Source organism: Oncorhynchus clarkii, chromosome 27 (genome assembly GCF_045791955.1).
Source record: "Oncorhynchus clarkii lewisi isolate Uvic-CL-2024 chromosome 27, UVic_Ocla_1.0, whole genome shotgun sequence".
Classification (NCBI taxonomy): domain Eukaryota; kingdom Metazoa; phylum Chordata; class Actinopteri; order Salmoniformes; family Salmonidae; genus Oncorhynchus; species Oncorhynchus clarkii.
The window spans coordinates 4,803,291-4,826,147 of NC_092173.1; positions in this window are offsets into that span (position 1 = coordinate 4,803,291).

The following is a 22,857-nucleotide window of genomic DNA, read 5'->3' on the forward strand; positions in this document are numbered from 1 at the left end:
TAACAATTTGTTTTTAACTGACCTGCTTAGTTAAATAAATAAAAAATACAACCTTCACTGCCACCTCCACCCACCCAATAACCAGCAATCTATTAACACGTCCAACACATGAACATGTGCCCTCTGCACCTGGTGACCCTGGTTATAAACCTGACACTCTCTCTCTCTCTGTCTCTCTCTTGCTCTAAACACACCTGAGGGCCAGTCACAGGGTCATTCTAGCCCCCCAGCAACACACAAGCTATCTCCTCTGACCCCAGATCCATTCTTCCAGGACACACACACAGTCTAACTGCCATGATCTGGATGTCTAGCTAAGCCAGATCTGAGTGGGCCCTGATTTGTGCTAGAAGAAGGAGGAGTTAGCGATGATTGTGGATAACTCCGCTGTCAACCGTTCGTCTGAGCGTGTCAAAACATGTCTGCTTTTTGAATGACTTTAATATGGATTTTCAGACACAAAGACGTCCTGTTCCAGTGGTAGTGGCGGCGTCATCGGAAGGTTAGTATTCTTGATCATTTCCTGTCTGTACTTTGCGTATGATTAAGCACCTGAAAACGCATACAAGGCTCTCCCTCACTCTCCCTTTGGCAAATCTGACCATGACTCCATCCTCCTGGTTTCTGTTTACAGGCAAGAACTCAAACAGGAAGTACCAATGACGCGCTCAATATGAAAGTCATCCGAAGAACCGAATACTAAGCTACAGGACTGTTTCGCTAGCACAGACTGGAAAATGTTCCGGTAATTCATACGACAACATTGAGGCGTTAACCACATCAGTCACCGGCTTCATTAATAAGTTCATAATAAGTGCATCGACAGTAACTGTACGTACATATCCCAACCAGAAGCCATGGATTACAGGCAACATCCGCACTGAGCTAAAGGTTAGAGCTGCCACTTTCAAAGGAGCCGGACACTAACCCGGATGCTTATAAGAAATCCGACTACGACCTCCGACGAGCCATGAAACAGGCAAAGCGTCAATTCAGGACTAAGATCGAATTAATTCCTACTAAGCTGGCTTTCACATCAACACCATTATCCCAGGCACCCTGGACCCACTCCAATTCACATACTGCCTCAACAGATTCACAGATGACGCAATCTCTATTGCACTCCAGACTGCACTCTCCTACCTGAACACGAGGAACACCTATGTGAGAATGCTGTTCATTGACTACAGCTCAGCGTTCAACACCATAGTGCCCTCCAAGCTCATCAATAAACTCAGGACTCTGGGACTGAATACCTCCCTCTACAACTGGATCCGGTATTTCCTGACGGGCTGCCCCCAGGTGTTGAGGGTAGGCAACAACACATCCGCCACACTGATTCTCAACACTGGGGCCCTTCAAGGTTGCGTACTTAGTCCCCTGTTCACCCGCGACTGCGCGGCCGCGCACGACTCCAACCATTTCATTAAGTTTGCTGAGGACATGACGGTGGTAGGCCTGATCACCGACAACTATGAGCCCATAGGGATGACGTCAGAGACCTGGTAGTGTGGTGCCAGGGCAGCAACCTCTCCCTCAACATCAGCAAGACAAAGGAGCTGATCGTGGAATGCAGGAAATAGAGGGCCGAGCATGCCCCCATCCACATTGACGGGGGTGTAGTGCAGTGGGTCGAGAGCATCAAATTCCTCTGTGTCCACATCACTAATGAATTAACATGGTCCACACACCAACACAGTTGTGAAGAAGGCATGACAATGCCTCTTCCCCCTTAGGAGGCTGAAAAGATTTGGCATGGGCCCTCAGATCCTCAAAAAGCTCTCAATGGTGCAGCTGCAGAACATCTTAACTGGCTGCATCACCGCTTGGTATGGCATCTTCTTGGCATCGGACAGCAAGGCGCTACAGAGGACAGTGCACATCACTGGGGCCGAGCTCCCTGCCATCCAGGACCTCTGTACCAGGTGGTGTCAGAGGAAGGCCCTAGAAATTGTCAAAGACCCAAGTTATAGACTGTTCTCTCTGCTACCGCACGCCAAGCGGTACCGATGCACCAAGTCTGGAACGAACAGGACCCTGAACAGCTTCTACCCCCAAGTCATAAGACTGCTAAACAGTTAAGCAAATAGCTACCCAGACTTTCTGTATTGACTATTTTTGCACTAACTCTTCTGACTCATCACATACACTGCTGCTGCTTACTAAATATAATGTTGCCTAGTCCCTTTACCACTACCTATATGTAGAGATTGACCTCAATTACCCCGTACCCCTGCACATCGACTTTTTCCACATTTTGTTGTGTTAAAGCTTGAATTTAAAATGGATTCCATTTAGATTTTCTGTCACTGGCCTACACACTTTGAATAATGTCCATTATGTTTTTAGATTTTATTTTTTTTACAAATGAATGAAAATTTAAAATGTCTTGAGTCAATAAGTATCTTTGTTATGGTCAGCCTAAATAAGTTCAGGCGTAAACATTTGCTTAACAAGTCACATAATAAGTTGCATGGACTCACTCAATGGGCATTAATAGTGTTTAACATGATTTTTTGCATGACTACCTTATCTCTGTACCCCACACATACAATTATCTGTAAGGTCCCTCAGTTGAGCAGTGACTTTCAACCACAGATTAAACCACAAAGACCAGGGAGGTTTTCAAATGCCTCGCAAAGAAGGGCACCTGTTGGTAGAAGAGTAACAAAACTCAAAACAAAGATTGGATATCCATTTGAGCATGGTGAAGTTACTAATTACACTTTGGATAGTGTATCAACACACCCAGTCACTACAAAGAAAAAGGCGTCCTTCCTAACTCAGTTGCCGGAGAGGAAGGAAACCGTGATTGTGATAGAAGAAAACTGAGGATGGATCACCAACATTGTAGTTACTCCACAATATTAATCTAATTGATCAAATGAAAAGAAGAAAGCCTGTAAAGAAAAACAATATTCCAAAACATGCATCCTGTTTGCAACAAGGCACTAAAGTAATAGTGTACAAAATGTGGCAAAGCAACTAACTTTTTGTCCTGAATACAGTGTTATGCTTGTGGCAAATCCAATACAAAACATTACTGAGTACCACCACTATTTTCAAGCATAGTGGTGGCTGCATCATGTTATGGGTATGCTTGTGATCGTTAAATATTTCAGGATAAAAAATAAATGGAATGGTGCTAAACACAGGCAAAATAACAGAGGAAAACCTGGTTCAGTCTGCTTTCCACCAGACACTGGGAGATTAATTCACCTTTCAGCAGGACAATAACCTAAAACACAAGGCCAAATCTACACCGGAGTTGCTTGCTAAGAAGACAGTGAATGGGCTCGGGAGAGACGAAGGTCAAGAGTAATGCTTCCTCCAAAACACAACCCAACATATACTCATATACTCAATTAGTATTTGGTAGCATTTCCTTTAAATTGTTTAACTTGGGTCAAATGTTTCAGGTAGCCTTCCACAAGCTTCCCACAATATGTTGGTTGAATTTTGACCCATTCCTCCCGACAGAGCTGGTGTAACTGAGTCAGGTTTGAAGGCCTCCTTGCTCGCACACGCTTTTTCAGTTCTGCCCACAAATCTTCTATAGGATTGAAGCCAGGGCTTTGTGATGGCCACTCTAATACTTTGACTTTGTTGTCCTTAAGCCATTTTGCCACAACTTTGGAATTATGCTTGGGGTCATTGGGGTAATTTTCTTTCCTCATGATGCCATCTATTTTGCACCAGTCCCTCCTGCAGCAAAGCACCCCCACAACATGACGCTGCCACCACCGTGCTTCACAGTTGGGATGGTGTTCTCCGGCTTGCAAGCCTCCCCCTTTTGCCTCCAAACATAACGATGGTCTTTATGGCCAAACAGTTCTATTTTTGTTTCATCAGACCAGAGGACATTTCTCCAGATAGTACGATCTTTGTCCCCATGTGCAGTTGCAAACCGCAGTCTGGCTCTTTTTATGGTGGTTTTGGAGGGGCTTCTTCCTTCCTGAGCGGCCTTTCAGGTTATGTTGATATAGGACTCGTTTTACTGTGGATATAGATACTTTTGTACCTGTTTCCTCCAGCATCTTCACAAGGCCCTTTGCTGTTGTTCTGGGATTGATTTGTACTTTTTTTACCAAAGTACATTAATCTCTAAGAGACAGAACGCGTCTCCTTCCTGAGCTGTATGATGGCCGCGTGGTCCCATTTATACTTGCGCACTATTGTTTGTACAGATGAACGTGGTACCATCAGGCGTTTGGAAATTGCTCCCAAGGATGGAGGTCTTGGCTGATATCTTTTGATTTTCCCATGATGACAAGCAAAGAGGCACTGAGTTTGAAGGTAGGCCTTGAAATACATTCACAGGTACACCTCCAATTGACTCAAATGATGCCAATTAGCCTATCAGAAGCTTCTAAAGCCATGACATTATTTTCTGGAATTTTCCAAGCTGGTTCAAGGCACAGTCAACTTAGTGTATGTAAACTTCTGACCCACTGGAACTGTGATACAATGAATTAATTATAAGGGAAGTCTGTAAACAATTGTTGGAAAAATGACTTCTGTCATGCACAAAGTAGATGTCCTAACCGACTTGCCAAAACTATAGTTTGTTAACAAGAAATATGTGGAGTCGTAGAAAAATGAGGTTTAATGACTCCAACCTAAGTGTATGTAAACTTCAGACTTCAACTGTACATGATTCTATATGTGTCATTTCATAGTTTGGATGTCTTCGCTATTATTCTAAAATGTAGAAAATAGTTTTAAAAAATTAAGATTAACCGTTGAATGAGTAGGTGTGTCCAAATGTTTGACTAGTACTGTATGAATAATGGAAATGTTATCCAGCTAGCTAGTTTTTACAGCACTGTTAATGTGTGTTATGAAAGTGAAGTGTACATCTACTGAAGTAGCTCAGGTTAGTTAATAGTAATCTAACTCTATATCTTACTATCTAATTGTGTGCGCCCTTGAATTATGCAAGCAGTCGGTGTGGACTGCATTGATTAGAAGCAACAAAACATTTGCCTGACCAACCATGGATATGACAACCCGGGGCCCATAGTCCATCTCAACCATTCCGTTGACCCATCTGTACTGCAAGATAACTAGTTAGATGACTAGAACTACCCCTTTTATATAGCCACTTGATCTACGGTTACCTGTGAATTTTCTCTATTGCATCTGTCCCCGTTCTCCTCCCCACTTCCTGTTTACTCTGTTCTAGTTCTACAGAATCTAAAGAGGGGTTCTGCAGCGCCAGACAGCAGATACCTCCAGGGCTCCTTTCCTAACATCCAGAGTCCTCCCCCGTGATCTATCAAACATCAGACATCCAACCTCCATCAAGATACATCATACTCCTAAATCTCATCTCCCTCAATGCATTTCAGTTGTGGGTGTGTGTGTGGTGTGTTAACGTGTGAAACAACCGTTTTAAATTATTTTCGTCTTTAAAGTGTTTCAATTATGAATGTGAGATGTCACAGGGATTTCCTTTTATTTTACAATGATTGAGACTCGCATTGCCTTCGGATATCAAGTAGGCTGTCCTCTGAGATAGCTAACACACAGGATGACTTGACCGGTTTAAGCACTGATCTCCCACTCAACCAGACAACTGACATTTTCATGAGGTATTTATGAATTACCTTTATTGTCCCTTATGCTTGAGACCTCTCCTTGTCTCAGACAGTTCCTACATTTCCACATCATCACACAAATCCTATCACTTCTTGAACAGGTTTAGAGCCCAAAGCCCGAGACCTAAACACAACAGCAGCCCAAATTACTACACAGCATACAGTAACACTACCACACGCCCTTAAGGAGATCCCAAATATCATTGACATACAGTGCATTCGGAAAGAACTCAGACCACTTGAGTTTTTCCACATTTTGTTACGTTACAGCCTTATTCTAAAATGTATTACTTACAAAAAAAAACATTTTTTTTGTCATTCTCGCTGACACCAAAAGTTTAAAAAAAAGTATTGATAGGACCACCATCTAATTGGCCTTCACATAACTCTTACAGAATTTCCACATGAAAGGGGATATTGTAAATTTAAGCAAAGCCTATTGGATGACAATTTGTTCTCAACTAAGACAAAATTATTTATAACTGAATTTTTCGTGCAAAATATACAGCACGTTTGGAAAGTGTTCAGACCCTTTCAACTATTCCACATTTTGTTACATTACAGCCTTATTCTAAAACGGATTAAATTGTTTTCCCCCTCATCAACCCACACACAATACCCCATAATGACAAAGCAAAAACGGATTTGTAGACATTTTTGCAAATGTATTAAAAATAAAACCCGGAAAGATCACATTTACAGAAGTATTCAGACCCTTTACTCTGTACTTTGTGGAAGCACCTTTGGCAGTGATTACAGACTCGAGTCTTATTGGGTATGACACTACAAGTTTGGCACACCTGTATTTGGGGAGTTTCTCCCATTCTTCTCTGCAGATCCTCTCAAGCTCTGTCAGGTTGGATGGGGTGCGTCGCTGCATAGCTATTTTCAGGTCTCTCCAGAGATGTTCGATCGAGTTCAAGTTCAGGCTCTGGCTGGGCCACTCAAGGACATTCAGAGACTTGTCCCGAAGCCACGAAGCCACTTCTGCGTTGTCTTGGCTGTGTGCTTACGGTCGTTGTCCTGTTGGAAGGTGAACCTTTGTCCCAGTTTGAGGTCCTGAGCACTCTGGAGCAGGTTTTCATCAAGGATCTCTCTCTGTACTTTGCTCTGTTCATCTTTCCCTCGATCCTGACTAGTCTCCCAGTCCCTGCCGCTGAAACACATTCCCTCAGTATGATGCTGCCACCACCATGCTTCACCCTTAGGGATGGTGCCTGGTTTCCTCAAGTTGTGACGCTTGGCATTCAGGCCAAAAGTTCAATCTTGGTTTCATCAGACCAGAGAATCTTGTTTCTCATGGTCTGAGATTCCTTTAGGTGCCTTTTGGCAAACTCCAAGCGGGCTGTCATGTGCATTTTATTGTGAAGTGGCTTCCGTCTGGCAACTTTACTATAAAGGCCTGATTGGTGGAGTGCTGCAGAGACGGTTGTCCTTCTGGAAGGTTCTCCCATCGCCACAGAGGAACCCTGGAGCTCTGTCAGAGTGACCATCGGGTTCTTGGTCACCTCCCTGACCAAAGCCCTTCTCCCCCAATTGCTCAGTTTGGCGGCCAGCTCTAGGAAGAGTCTCGGTGGTTCCAAACTTTGTCCATTTAAGAAAGATGGAGGCCACTGTGTCCTTGGGGACCAGTAATGCTGCTGAAATGTTTTGGTACCCTTCCCCAGATTTGTGCCTTGACACAGTCCTGTTGCTCTGACATGCACTGTCAACTGTGGAACATTATATAGACAGGGGTGTGCCTTTCCAAATCATGTCCAATCAATTGGGGCGGCAGGGTAGCCTAGTGGTTAGAGCGTTGGACTAGTAACCGGAAGGTTGCAAGTTCAAACCCCCGAGCTGACAAATCTGTCGTTCCACCTGCTCCGTCATTGAAAATAAGAATTTGTTCTTAACTGACTTGCCTAGTTAAATCAAGGTTGCATTTACCACAGGTATAAACAGATCAATGGAAACAGGATGCACCTGAGCTCAATGTTGAGTCTCATAGCAAAGGTATTTAAAAAAAAAAAGATATAAAAAAAAAAAAAAGATATTTAAAAAATATATATATTTGTATATATTTGTAAAATATGTCAAATGTGTGTAAACAAAAAAACCTGTAAAAGCAAAAATGTAAGGGCAAAGTTACTTTTTGTCCGAGAAGGGGATGGGCTAAATAAAAAATACCACAGGCTGACTGTGCAACACACTGCTACAGCACAACTGACCTTCAGTGTCTCTCTCTCTCTCTCCCTCCCTCCCCTCTGTAGTTAGTGAAGCACAGGGACAGGGTGTTTGTTGGCTGAGGACAAGGTGTTTGTTTACTGTGTTGGCATGCTGCTGGAAGGAACCCTGTTTAACTCTAGTCTCGAACAAGGAAATAAGTTATCTTTCGAGCTGGGCAAGGGTGTGCGTGTGTTTTAAGTGTGTATGTGTGTTAGTGTAGGCCAGGCGCTCAAGGCGTTGGACCTAAGTGTAGTTGCTACCACTGTGTGCGTGTGTGTCAAGTGTGTATGTGTGTTAGTGTAGGCCAGGCGCTCAAGGCGTTGGACCTAAGTGTAGTTGCTACCACTGTGTGTGTGTGTGTGTGTGTGGATACGAGGGACCGGGACACACCAAGCATAATAAAGGAGCTGCCATAGAAGGTACACACACACAAATGCACACACAAATGTATCATCATCATTATTAAGTATTTGTTTGCCGAGGCTGGCATAAATATTGCATCAGGTGCTCTCTCTGTATTCCCAGATTAAGTACCCAAAATGGACAAGACAATAGCTGCAGCTGCAGCAACCTACCACAAGATGGCAGGCTTATGAAACAGTAAGGCCCAGTGCAGTCAAAAATATGAAGTTCCTGTGTTTGACATTTATACATTTCCACACTATGAGGTTGGACATCACCATGCGGTAAATTAGTTAATAGACCAATAAAAAAGAGAGTTCCAAGCCTTTCAGTTTCCCCCTCCCCCTTACTAAACTTTTGTTTTAAAATGGTCACACCATGGATCATTTAGCTATTTAATTTAGAATTTTAGGACCCCTTTTAGGACCCCATAATCACATTCCTCTGCTGGGAGGTTGTATGCCCTCTCCAACACTTCATCTTTGTTTGTGTTGTATTTTAACATCCAGCTTGTTTAGTTGATTTTCGGTTGGCTAAAGAGGTTCACGGAGACAGAGCTGCAAACCAGGGATGAGACAGGCTGTTAGTCTTTTGTGAGACTATTATGGACCGAGACAAAGCTCAAAAGAGAGGGAAGTATCTGTATCAGAGGAGTAAATATATATATATATATATGTAGATCAGGTATGACATGTCAAGCCAGTCCAAGCGGAAACATCTCGGGCATTTCAAGTGAACGTGTTCTCCCTGCACAATTTATGTAGGCTACAGACAGGAAATTGAACCCGGGTTGCTGGCGTGAAACAAATACATCCTACGCATTGTGCCAATAGGGTTAGCCCACTCAGGGGTAATTAAAACATGTCTCATATAGCCACAGTACTGACCATAGGATAACAACATGCTTGTCAACAACAAGAAAACAACAGTCATAGACCAGATCCAGGTATATTGCCGCCTTGTATTTACTTGTTCGTGATGCTCCAGTGAGTTTTTCTCCAAGCCAACCTTAGTGTTTCGAGTATGCAAGATGTCATAAACTCCTTAAATGGTCCTGTGTCGGCAGACAGAGGACCATAGTGCAGGTGTTGACCTCTGGTCCAGCATGGGGAACTACCCGTCTCTCCCAGCGGGCATGTAGGAACTCCCAAGTTAGGCTGTGTGGGGAAGCCCAGTGTAGGGATGTCCTCTAGGCCAGACACGAAGAGGAGACGCTTCCTGAGGGTCAAAGACTCTATACGGAAGAGGACACAAGAACACAGATAATTTGACTTGGGTTAAATATTGAGAGGCTAACATGGGCTTTTCCTAAACATAATGATCATGAATTACGCTATGCATTTCAGTCTATCAAACACATTGTAATAGATTAATGTTTAACGTTTTCCCAAACACAGATTAAGTGTAAATCCTGGAATAAAGCATTCTCAATCTCAATTATACTGTAAATCATGGCTATTTAGCCCGGAATCTGGATCCGGGGAAACGTTCTCTTAATCTCAGTTTTACATTGCTCGTTGATAGAAGACAGATTTATGAGTTCTCGATACTGACCATCCAATTTACAAGCCAATGTCTCCAATAGTCATACGTGTTCTCAACTATTCTCTCATCACAACCTTGGGCCTAAAGTCATACGAAAGCGAGGGGTGAGGACATTTGAGTCATTTAGCCGACGCGCTCATCCATCCGGAGCGATTTACAGTTAGTGCATCCATCTTAAGGTAGCAAGGTGGGACAACCACATATCAGAGTACATTCTTCCTTAATTACTTAGAAGAATTGGGGGGGGGGGGGTATTATCTATTTATTGGGATCCCCATTAGCTGTTGCAAAAGCAGCAGCTACTCTTCCTGGGTTTCACACAAAACATGAAACATAATACAGAATGACATAATACAGAACGTCGTTAGACAAGAACAGCTCGAGGAAAGAACTACATACATTAAAAAAAAAAAAGGCACACGTAGCCTACAATGTATACACACAAACTATCTAGGTCAAATAGGGGAGAGGCGTTTTGCCGCGAGGTGTTGCTTTATCTGTTTTTTAAAACCAGGTTTGCTGTTTATTTGAGCCATAGGAGATGGATGGTAGTTCCATGCAATAAGGGCTCTATATAATACTGTACGTTTTCTTTCTTTCTGGATTTGGGGACTATGACAAGACCCCTGGTGGCATGTCCGGTGGGATAAGTGTGTGTGCCAGAGCTGTGTGTAAGTTGACTATGCAAACAATTTGGGATTTTCAACACATTAATGTTCCTCATAAAAAGAATGTGATGCAGTCAGTCTCTCCTCAACTCTCAGCCAAGAGAGACTGGCATGCATAGTATTTACATCAGCCCTCTGACTACAATGAAGAGCAAGACGTGCTGCTCTGTTCTGGGCCAGCTGCAGCTTAACTAGGTCTTTCCTTGCCGCACTGGACCACACGACTGGACAATAATCAAGATTAGACCAAACTAGAACCTGCAAAACCTGTTTTTTGGAGTGTGGTGTCAAAAAAGCAGAGCATCTCTTTATTATTGGGGGTGGTTAAGTGCAAGTGCTGGTTACGTTTTTTGGTTTATTTGTGGGCGGGGGCATCGAGGTGAGGAGGACAATTATTTAAGATACTGTTTGAAGATGTAGGGTTTCAGATGTTTTCTTAAGATGGTCAGGGATGCTGGTTCCACCATTGGGGTGCCAGGACAGAGAAGAGCTTAGACTGGGCTGGGCGGGAGCTGCCCTCCCTGTAGGGGTGGGAGGGCCAAGAGACCTGAGGTGGCAGAACGGAGTGCTCGGGTTGGGGGGTATAGGGTTTCAACATAGCCTGAAGGTAGGGAGGGTCAGTTCCTCTTGCTGTTCCGTGGGTATACACTATGGTCTTGTAGTGGATGCGAGTTCGGCTGGCAGGAAGTGGAGTGTGCGGAGGAGCAGGATGACATGAGAGAGTCGAGTCAAAAGCGAGTTGCAGTAGTCCAGACGGGAGAGGACAAGTGCCTGGATTAGGACCTGCGCCACTTCCTGTGTGAGGTGGGGTCGTACTCTACGGATGTTGTAGAGCATGAACCTGCAGGAGGGGGTAACTGCTTTGATGTTTGCAGAGGACAACAGGGTGTTGTCCAAGGTCACGCCAAGGTTCTTTGCACCCTGGCAGGGCAACACTGTGGAGTTTTCAACCGTGATGGAGAGGTTGAACAATCAGGCCTTCCTCGGGAGGAAGAGCAGCTCCGTCTTGTTGAGGTTGAGTTTGAGGTGGTGGGCCGACATTCAAGCTGAGATATCTGCCAGGCACGCAGAGATGCATGTCGCCACCTGGGTGTCAGAAGTGGGGAAGGGGAAAAGTAGTTGAGTGTCATCCGCATAGCAATGTGAGGATATGACGGAGCCGAGTGACTTGGTGTAGAGAGAATAAGAGAGGGCCTAGAACCGAGCCCGGGAGGACACCAGTAGTGAGAGTACGTGGTGCAGACACAGATCCTCTCCACGTCACCTGGTAGGAGCGGCCTGCCAGGTAGGGGCCTGAGACACCCAGCCCTGAGAGGGTGGAGAGGAGGATCTGATGTTTCACATTGTCGAAGGCAGTGAATAGACCTGGGAGGAGGAAAACAGAGGAAAGAGAGTCCGCTTTGGCAGTGCGGAGAGCCTCCGTGACACAGAGAAGAGCAGTCCCGGTTGAGTGACCTGCCCTGACTGGTTAGGGTAAGAAGATTGTTCTGAGAGAGATAATGAGAGAGTTGATCAGAGACGCATGCTCAAGTGTTTTCAAAACAAAGGGATACAGGTCTATAGTTTTTGACATCAGATGAGTCGAGTGTTGGTTTCTTGAGGAGGGGAGCAACTCTGCCATTTTGAAGTCAGAGGGGACGCAGCCAGTGGTCAGGGATGAGTTGGTGAGGAATGGGAGAAGGTCTCCAGAGATGGTCTGGAGAAGGGGATGGGGTCGAGCAAGCAGGTTGTCAGGCGGCCAGACCTCACTAGTCGCAGGATGTCATCTGGAGAGAGAGGGGAGAGATTAAGGAGGGAGGAGAAATGTGTTTAGGGAAGATCTACTGAGAAAATACTTAACTAGAATGTTATGGTAGATGAGATTTAGGAATAGGATGCATCTTGATGGATGTCTGATGTTGGGTAGATCTAGGCAGACAAATCTGGACCTTGAGAAAGGAGCCCTGGAGGTATCTGCTGTCTGACGCTGCAGACCCACTCTGTAGGTTCTGTAGAGATGGAACAAAGGAAACCCGGGAGAGGAGAAGAGAATGGGGCAAGTAACTGTACAAAAAGTGGGTATATACAGCACACTGACCCTTCCTCAGTCAGAAGGAATTAGGCAACCTCACAGAGAGATCAACACACTCGTTAACTTTATAGCGAGACACGCAGAGAATGATGGTGAATAGTGTAAATTGGTTTCTGTAACAGAGAGCAGGAATGATGTGTTAGACAAGAGTGATAACAAGCGAAGGGCTATGCAATCACAATGTCACAATTCAAATTGTAGTAATGGCACAAATAGCACACACCAGAGTTATGGAGGACAAAGGCTATAGCCTTAAACTGTTGTCTTGACAGTTGTGCAGCCTTGTGTAGGACTGGTATATATTATTCAAATGCTAAGTAAGACAATATCACATAACAACCCCCCAAAAAGTGGTAGTTTAAGTCATCTTTCCTTAGCTTACTAGCTACCTTGCAGTATAGGTGGGTCACAGGAATAGTTGAGATGGACTATGTTCCCTGGGTGGTCACATTCATGGATGGTCAGGCAAATGTTTTGTTGCTTTTAATCACTACAATCCACAGCAAATACTTTGCACTGCAATCTATAGCCAATTCATACTACTTTGCATTGCATAATTTAAGGCAGCACACAATTTAGATAGCTAAATGTAAGATATAGAGTTAGCGTACTATTAACTACAGACCCTACTGAATATTCCCAATCCCACTTTTACCTCGGCACATAGAATCGTTTTATTTTTTTATGTATAAGCCAATATGTAACTCATACATGTATACAGTGTATTCCGTTGTGGTCAATGGAATGGATGGAGTAGAAAGTGCTGCTGGGTATTTAGATCTCAGTCCCCCAAGAAATAACAGACTCTACTGATTCTGCAGACCCTACTGAGTATTTCCATCCCCATTTTTACCTTGGTGCACAGTTTCCCTCTACAGCCCAATATTGTGGACATATCAGTCTGAAAATTGTATTTTTTGATAGTGGTCTTAAAGTTTTTTGTAAAACATATTTCTAATTGTTTTCATAACGTCCTTGTTGCATTTGCTTATAAGCACACAAAAAAATGGACACTGCATAAAAATCATCCTCGCACTGTTTTAAATGCAGATTTTTATGTTGAAGTTTTACCATACAAAAGTGATGTCTTAATTTGTGCAGTTGACACAATACTATTGGCGGTGACACCAAGAGGAAAGTTTTATTCGTATTCAGTAATTGACAACATACATTTGAAAAAAAGCATGGTGAAAGCCTTACAGGTTTTGTATACCAAATAAGGTGTCACACCCTGATCTGTTTCACCTGTCCTTGTGATTGTCTCCACCCCCCTCCAGGTGTCGCCCATCTTCCCCATTATCCCCTGTGTATTTATACCTGCGTTCTCTGTTTTTTTCATTGCCAGTTTGTCTTGTTCGTCAAGTCAACCAGCGTTTTTGTTCTCAGCTCCTACTTTTCCCAGTCTCTCTTTTTCTCGCCCTCCTGGTTTTGACCCTTGTCTGTCCTGACTCTGAGCCCGCCTGCCTGACCAGTCTGCCTGCCCCTGACTCTGCCTGACGATTTGTACCTTTGCCCCACCTCTGGTTTACTGACCCCTGCCTGCCTTGACCTGTCTATTGCCTGCCCCTGTTGGAATATTAAACCATTGTCAATTCGACATGTCTGCATCTGGGTATTACCTTGATTCCTGAGTTAAGGCTAGAGAAGTACATTTGAAGGCGCTACATAATATATCCAATAAATGCCTTTACAGTTCACAGATGTGGACAAGAATCCCATTTTTTTGTGGTAATGAATCTGAATCGATGTGTCACCTTTTTTAATATCCAAATTCTGGGATGATCTTGTTGTATATTTTTCAAACACCTTGAGCAAAAAAACACATACATTTGACATACAACGCTTTTCAAGACACATAAAACGTAAAAGAGCAAACAAAACATTTTAATGATGGAGCTTGAAAGTCGTCATCTTGGGATGAAGTTGAGCTGGAAAGGCAGTGTAGGTTGAGTGGAGGGGGCATAGATGGGACAGCCAAGGAGAAATAAGGGACATATCACAATTTACTGGGGGGAGGGATGGTCCAAAATAGGGGAGGGTTGTCAAAAAAAAAAGTTTGCTTTGGGGAAGGATGTGTAGTTATTTATTGGGCACAGGGGAGGGTACTACGTTGTTTTCCTGGTTTACATTGGCTCTTGCAGGTTTTACTATATATAATTTCTTACATCCTAGCCACATTTCCTCATTTGCTTGCACACACCTCCCCTATATCAAGGTGTTTTGGTACCCTTATACACTACACTACCCTTTTCCACGTGCTAACTTTTACTATACCACAGGTCAGTATAGTCTATCAGTCTAATGGTTTATCCTGCCCTCTATCCACCATTCAAAGTGACAGTAGTGGTAGGTGGATTGTTTGTCCAGATCTACCAATCATTTAAAAAAAATGAATTGACAAGAACAAATAGGAATAGCTGATAGGCAGAGGAAAGGCCAGGTGCATCCTTGCACATGAAAGAACAGTGAAGACATGAGACACACACAGCTCAACAATCTCCCCTATTGATCTTGTTAAGGGACAATACAATTATCCTACCTAGACTAGCCTACAACACCACAATGCAATTAATAATTGCATTATTGTTTTCATGTGAGTACAGCATTCTAGCCTACTCTAGGCTGCCATAAAAATCTGCAACAAAAGCCCTGTGATTTGAATGCTTCATTAGATTTGGATCAGTGGTGGGTCTACTCTCGACAGTTTATATATAAGGCCTAGGAAAGGCAAAGTAGCAGACCAGTCCGGCTGTATTTTTACTACTGTCTGTTGCAGATCATCATTCTCCCAACTCGTCCTATAATAATGCATGTGGCCACATATGCTCCCGGCAGGCCCAGTTCCTCAGAAAAGTTTAACACGCCCAGCCTCCTCTCCTCGGCTGTTCCTCACGCACCTAGAACCTAAAGCTTAAATATAGCCTAAAATATTTATAATGTATCTTTCTAAATGTATATGTGGCATAAACACTACCAGTCACAATGTTTTAATCTGATTAGGCTACTTCAAAATGATCCTGTAGCCATGCGCACATTCATTCATCCAAGATACAATTCCAGCATCCTCAAAATGGCTTGACATTAACCAGGTTTCCTTCCAACCTTTTTATGTGAGTAAAGTATCTGCAACAAGTAAATTTGATGGAAACACAACTCTAATGGGAAAATGCTCCAGGCTTTCCCTTGGCTGGTAATTGTCAGCATTTGGCAGATTTGTTTTTAAAGCAGATAAATAAAATTGTAGCAGGCCGAATTGTAGTGGCTGTCTATCACAGCCTACACCTTGAATTCTCGCTCCAGCACCATTATCTCACGTCTTGCGCACACATGCGCCTGCTGCTGAGGAGAGAGAGAACAACAGCGCAGCCATGGAAAAAGGAAAAACAGTATGCTTATAGTGAAAAGCTTACAAGGGCAATTTAATATAAATTGTAATATTGTAGTGGACTAAGATGAAAAGAATGCAGGCTGCTACACAACTCCCCATTCAAGTAGGATGCAATTTTGGAAGTAAAATGTATTTATAATAATTTGTTTTATTATTATTATTATTATTGTATATCATTGTTATAAGCCTATTTATTAATCGAAACCAGTTCTTTAAACATGTGAAACCTGTTTTGTTTAATTCTGTTGAGACGTTTTCATTGGCTAAATTAAATTAGATCTGTATTTGTAATTGTGTACTCCGTATTTAGTTTAAGACTGATCCCGACAGACTGGTTCTCAATGTAAGGTGAGGAAGAATGTTTCAGGCCTACCAGAGTTACTCCTATAATCTAACAGTATTATGCTTATCTTAATACAAAATATTCTGATAAAAAAAATGTACGCATTAGCTTCTTTCTGTACATCGATATCTGTATAGCAGACACAGTAACCATCTAACATAAATACAAGCATGTCGGTGTCTTAGCATGCCGCGGGCATATCTCTTATCTTTCTCTCTCTGGGGCTAAGCCTAAGCTTTTTATTGTTTATAAAGGCCATATATTTTGTGTATATATATATATATATATATATATATATATATATCAATATCAATATCAATATCATACAGTATACACCTAAGCCTATAGGCCTATGTATGCAATGCCCTGATGCATTTAGTGTTCAAATCTCCCAACAGCTGAACCGTGAGGTGGACAATCATTGTTTAAAGGAAAGTAGCCTAAAAAGGAAATAAAAAAAATCTATAAAGTTTTGCATATGCAACATATCAAAACACAAGCAATCGTGTTTTTCTAATTTGTTATAGGCTGTTTTTTAAGGACACGTAAATGTGGATAATTTGGCCAATATCCCTAGTTTTTTTTATCGTGCTGACTGCGCCAAGTCGGATTTGAATGCATATGGATGTCTGGTCAATTTCTCAAATGTATGGTACATTTAAATCTTCCCGGTCACGTTGCCCCGCGCCAAATTTTCGGAAAGGAAACCTTGAAATGTGCATATTGTTTTTAGGCAGATGTTAGAATATTTGCATGAAAATATGTTGCCAATTGGATGGAAACCTATAGACACCCAAAAGTCTCTGGCAAGTGCTCTATTTCAGCGTCACTTTAATTATGCACATCATGGTTCACCAGCAGCCCCAAACATCTAAAGAATATACTACAGACTAGGGTAGAATATTTTCCCGGTATTACAAATGTTCCATCCTGAGAATAACCACTTTTCTCCCGGGTAATCTGGTATAGCCTGCCCAAACCGGAAGTGTAATTCTAAAGCGTATAAAGAATATTAACATGTATGGATTTGAGTAGAGCTTTGTTCGGCATGAAAATTAAAGTCTGATGTGACCGGAGCCTGATGAGCCATACATTAAATACATGTTATGAGCCCTACATTGAAGACATTTTATGAGCAACATAAAAACAACATCGATCCCTTACTCCAAAAATCAGAACTAGGCTGGAATTTACTAGATTCCACTACCACTTTACTTCTCTTATTTCCTTTTGCATTTGCCACTGAAATCCAATTATTCTCCCTCTCATCTCCACTCAACACGCTATCTGATTCAAACAGAAAATCTGCTTCGGCCATTTTCTCTCGCCTGTATTCTCCCTTGAACGCAGTTTAGAGGGAACATTGGTCTAATCCTAACACCGGGCTTCCCAACCTCAGTCCTGGGGACCCCAAGGGGTGCACTACCTAGCTGATATAAATAATGAACTAATCATCAAACTTTGACTATTTGAATCAGCTGTGTAGTACTAGGGCAAAAAAACAAATGTTTTTTGGGTTTCCCAAGACCGATTCCTCATGGAACCTTGCACAACGGGCATCAACCTTGTAAGGGCAATTGAGCCTAGTCCGTCACTTATATATGAACAATTAACCTGCGGATTACCTATGACAGTGTTATGGAACTGAATAGGCTAGGCTACTTAGGGTCAATGGGCCTAGGCTACACGATCAGTTCATGCATGTAAGCCTAGATGAACATAGGCTATAGTCATAGAAGGAAAGAAGAAATAGCTTTGGCCTATTCGTAGGCATATTCTGCATCTCTCTTTTCCCATTTATGGCTAGCTAGTAACATTTGCGGATTACATAACTTTTCTTGCTTTATTGTCTCTTAGTGCTGCAAAATTGTATAGGCCCCAACTCCAGTTCCCTCTCGCCCATCTAGTGGAGACAGACTGCCCTCTAGTGACGAAATGTAGTAGACAACTATCGATTGCAGTCTGGTAGTGCGAGAAAGGTGCTCACATCAGGAGACCCCACATGTGGTAGGCCTGATCACCGACAACGACAAGACAGTCTATAGGGAGGAGGTCAGAGACCTCGCCGTTGTGGTGCCAGTACAACAACCTCTCCCTCAAGGTGATCAAGACAAAGGAGATGATTGTGGACTACAGGAAAAAGAGGCCCGAGCGCGCCCCCATTCTCATCGACGGGGCTGTAGTGGAGCAGGTTGAGAGCTTCAAGGTCCTTGGTGTTCAAATCACCAACAAACTAACATGGTCCAAGCACACCAAGACAGTCATGAAGAGGGCACGACAAAACCTATTCCCCCTCAGGAGACTGAAAAGATTTGGTATGGGTCCTCAGATCCTCAAAAGGATATTATACAGCTGCACCATTGAGATCATCCTGACTGGTTGCATCACTGCCTGGTATGGTAACTGCTCGGCCTCCGACCGTACTGCGTACGGCCCAGTACATCACTGGGCCAAGCTTCCTGCCATCCAGGACCTCTATACCAGGCGGTGTCAGAGGAAGGCCCTAAAAATTGTCAAAGACTCCAGCCGCCCTAGTCATAGACTGTTCTCTCTGCTACCGTACAGCAAGCTGTACTGGAGCGCCACCCCCCCCCCCCCCCCCTTAACCTGTATATAGTCTCGCTACTCTTTAATTTCTTGTTACTTTTATTTCTTATTCTTATTCATATTTTTAGGGACTCGTAAGTAAACATTTCACTTTAAAGTTGTATTCGGCGCATGTGACTAATGCAATTTGATTTGATTTGACTGGTCTGATTGCGAGGACAGTTTTAGCAAAGATGATCTATTATATAGAAAACATAGTCGAGTGACCACTCTAACAATGGAAATGCATGTCCTCAAAGACGGAAGACAGGCGAGAGGAGGCGAGATCAGGTGGCACCATTCTAGCAACGAGAGGGCAGATACGCATGTGAACAACAGGCACATCTCCGATATAAAGTAGTATTTTTTCAAAGTTGACAAAATGCAACATGCCTCCAATTATATCAGTGCATTCCTAACAACCGAACCATTACAAAACTTAAATTAGATCGAATAACCCTCATGTAGAAAATTAGCTATTACCTTTTTGGTTGAGTTTGACACTCTCATTGACCTACATAAAAAAATGCCCAAACTTCGTGGTCTTATTTTCGTGGACAGATTTTGGGCCGAGTAAACCCTCTCGCTTCGCCTCTCGCTTGCCTCTTACTCTCTGGTTTTAGCCAATGATGTGTAGGCCTATAAACGTTGGATGACTGACAAGGTATTAAAGCCACCACACAGCCATTTTGGTACTCCTCCCAAAGTAAAAAAAGATTTTGGACTCTATAGAAATGCATTAAGGTCTACTATCTATTAGTTTTTATTACGGACACCTTAATGCTTAGCCTACTTCTAAATTATATTAGGATATGTGAACTGAACATAAAAATATATATTTGCTTATAAAAACCTATTCCTTAGAGTATTTGTTTTAGAGAGTAATAACGTTACTGTCCCCACAACAACAACAAAGAGGAACATGTACTTTTGAATTCCATTTATTCCTATGGAGGACTGCTACCAAAATGGCTGCCGGTGTCTTCAAAGCCTCTTATTGGCCAAAATATAACATCAGCAATTCAGGGTTTATCAGTGGAGGATGTTGAGGCGAGGACGGACTCATAATAAGGGCTAAAACGGAGACAATGGAATGGCATCGAACACAAACCTTGTGTTTGGCATCGAACACAAACATTGTGTTTGATACCATTCGACTCATTCCGCTCCAGCCATTACCACGGGCCCTTCCTCCCCAATTATGGTGCCTAAATATAGGCTGTGTGAGTGAGTGAGTGAGTGAGTGAGAGAGAGAGAGAGAGAGAGAGAAAGAGAGAGTGAGAGAAAGAGAGAGTGAGAGAAAGAGAGAGTGAGAGAGAACACACACAGCCTGTTCTTCATACTTTTTTAATCAACATTCACATTTAATCGACATCGGATTGCCTGACCACAGAAAATTATGTAAATGATCGATAAATAATAAGCTACAGTACAAAGTCAGCTCCTGGCACCAAGCAATTACCCAGACTCCAGCTGACTAAAAGATTGTATGATATTTTTTTTTTTTTTTTTACTTCTGAGTAAAATCTATATTCATAAATGTACATTTTCAAAGAAGCCCAGATTTCAAGTCTTAATTTATGAATGTGTAGCCTAAGTTCCCTCAAGTTACATAGTAACAAAAATAGTATTTGCGCTGTAGAATTGTATAATTACATTTGATGTAGCCTAGCGGTATGTTGAAATGTGATCTGTCATCTTCTATTTCTATTTATTTCATTTATGTTGGTTCATATTGTACATTTCCTTTACCTATTTATTAAGAAAAACAAAAACAAAATGTATATATATTTTAATAGTTGCGGCGACCGTTTTCGTCAGACGGCTGCGGTTCGTGGGATCAAAAGGGTCGCAGAAGGCGTGGGAGTGTCGACATGGGTAGGGCGGGTCGGCGATCTTTGTTATTAGGGATGTGTATAATCCCGGCCTCAAAGACCATACGGAGAGAATGGGCAGGCGGATAATGGAGTTAAAAGGGACCATTCTATGGGTTTGAGTCGCTATTCTTTGTGTCTGTTTAGCTCTGGTCATAATCATTCCTGTTCTCATCGTTGATTTAATCAGGCGTGATGGAGAACGGCCCAGTGACAGACTGTAGGGCTCTTTTGAGAGTCCGAGTCCTCGTGTGGACAAAACAAGTGTCAGATCCAATGTTCCCTCAAACAAATTTGGGGCACTGAGCAAATTTCAGTTCGGCAAAACTTGAAGTTGTGAAAATTCTGTGCAACTTCCGGTGCGCGTTTACTATGAACACTGAGGCTGAAGCCTACCTGCTTTTAGTAACTATTGTGGCTATTTGATAATCGTGTAGGCATATCAGTTGCCTACTATAAAAAACAATGGAGAAAATTTTAACAAGGAAATAGTAATTTAATTCAGCCAACAGTAGTAGCCAATCCGGGGTGTTCAATGTCGACAATCCATTACACCTTTGAAAAAACGTGCAGGGTTTGACGTTAACCTGTTCATTCACTTGTCCTCCAGACTAAGAGGTAACTGAACATGTTATTGTATTGTGTTTGATGCAAGAAACCATTTAATCAAATAAAATGCATTATTATTCCCTTAAAATTATTATTATTACCAGTGGCGATTTTAGCATGTAAATCTTGGTGGGGCAAACTCTGCATTTTTTTTTAGATGCATACCTACACAACACAACACTAAACAATACATTAATTGCACTATAACGGTGACAAACGGTGCCCACAAACTGTTAATGCCTACATAAAGCTGTCCCAACAGCAGAGCTTTCCTTCAGCACCACCTTACCACTGCTACACCTGGCTATCAGCAGAGCTTAAACAAATGTGGTTACTACTGACTCCTTGTGGATTTGTGTAAATCGATAAGAACTGCATTCTCCTTCAATAACAACCAAGGTCAAAAGGATACACAAACATGATTACATTTCTGTTCAGTAAATTCATAATGTTTATTCTTATATCATTAAAACGTTGCTCTAAATACAAGCAAGTGCAAGCAAACTAGCTGCAACGAGGTAGGCCTATTCGTTCAGCACTTTCAAAATGGACACTGACAGAAATTCAGATAGATGTTAATTCAGATAAATGCAGCAAGATGTTGAGGCCTTAACTTTACTCTTCTTTGATTAAGTCACCACATACACAGAGAGAGAGAGAGAGAGAGAGAGAGAGAGAGAGAGAGAGAGAGAGAGAGAGAGAGAGAGAGAGAGAGAGAGAAACGGTTAGCCTAGCATTTGAAGTATTTTATTAGGCCTATGTGATCTAAAAAGGAAGGAAAATACAGTCATGAAGATTCACTTTTATATACAATATGCCGACGCACAGAGTGTATTGCGCAAACAAAACAACCCTCACAATATCAACTGGAATTACATGGGTTTATTACTGAACTTTTTGTTGAAAACAAATATTTGAATGGGAAAATAAGGTCACTGGTAAACATGGTTACAGACCCAACAACATTATAAAGTATCTCCTCCTTGTCAAGAAAAGCACATGTGCAAATTATAATACACAAAGTCAGCAAAACAATGACATCATTCCAACATTGCCTAAAATTATGAATAAGATATTGATGAGATAGATGAGATAGACCTATAGACCTATAGAAGCAGTAGGCTTATATCAATTGAGATGTGCAAACTATGGCATAAGGGAACGATGAGAAGATAAGAGGCTATCCTTAATTTCGATTAAGACATTAACTTTGTCATGAGAGTCGGTCGTTCTCTGGATTTATGGAGCTTTCAAGACAACTGGGAACTTGGAAAAAAACAAGGTCGAATCATGACGTCAGTGATTTTCAGGTAGGACACATCTTGCATTTTGGAGCTGCCTTACTCAAGAAAGCAAGAAAAATACAGTGTTTGTACGCGGCTTTATTTTGCAAACTGATATGTGACACGAATTAACGCTAAAATAAAATTCAAAAAAGGCAACAAAACCGGTGGGGTTTATGATCTCAACACAAGAGTAATCTACTCGCTTGTGCCAGTCAATGCAATTGAATCCCACTCCGATGCGCTCTGCACAATCTCTTGTGTAGGCGGGTATAATTTT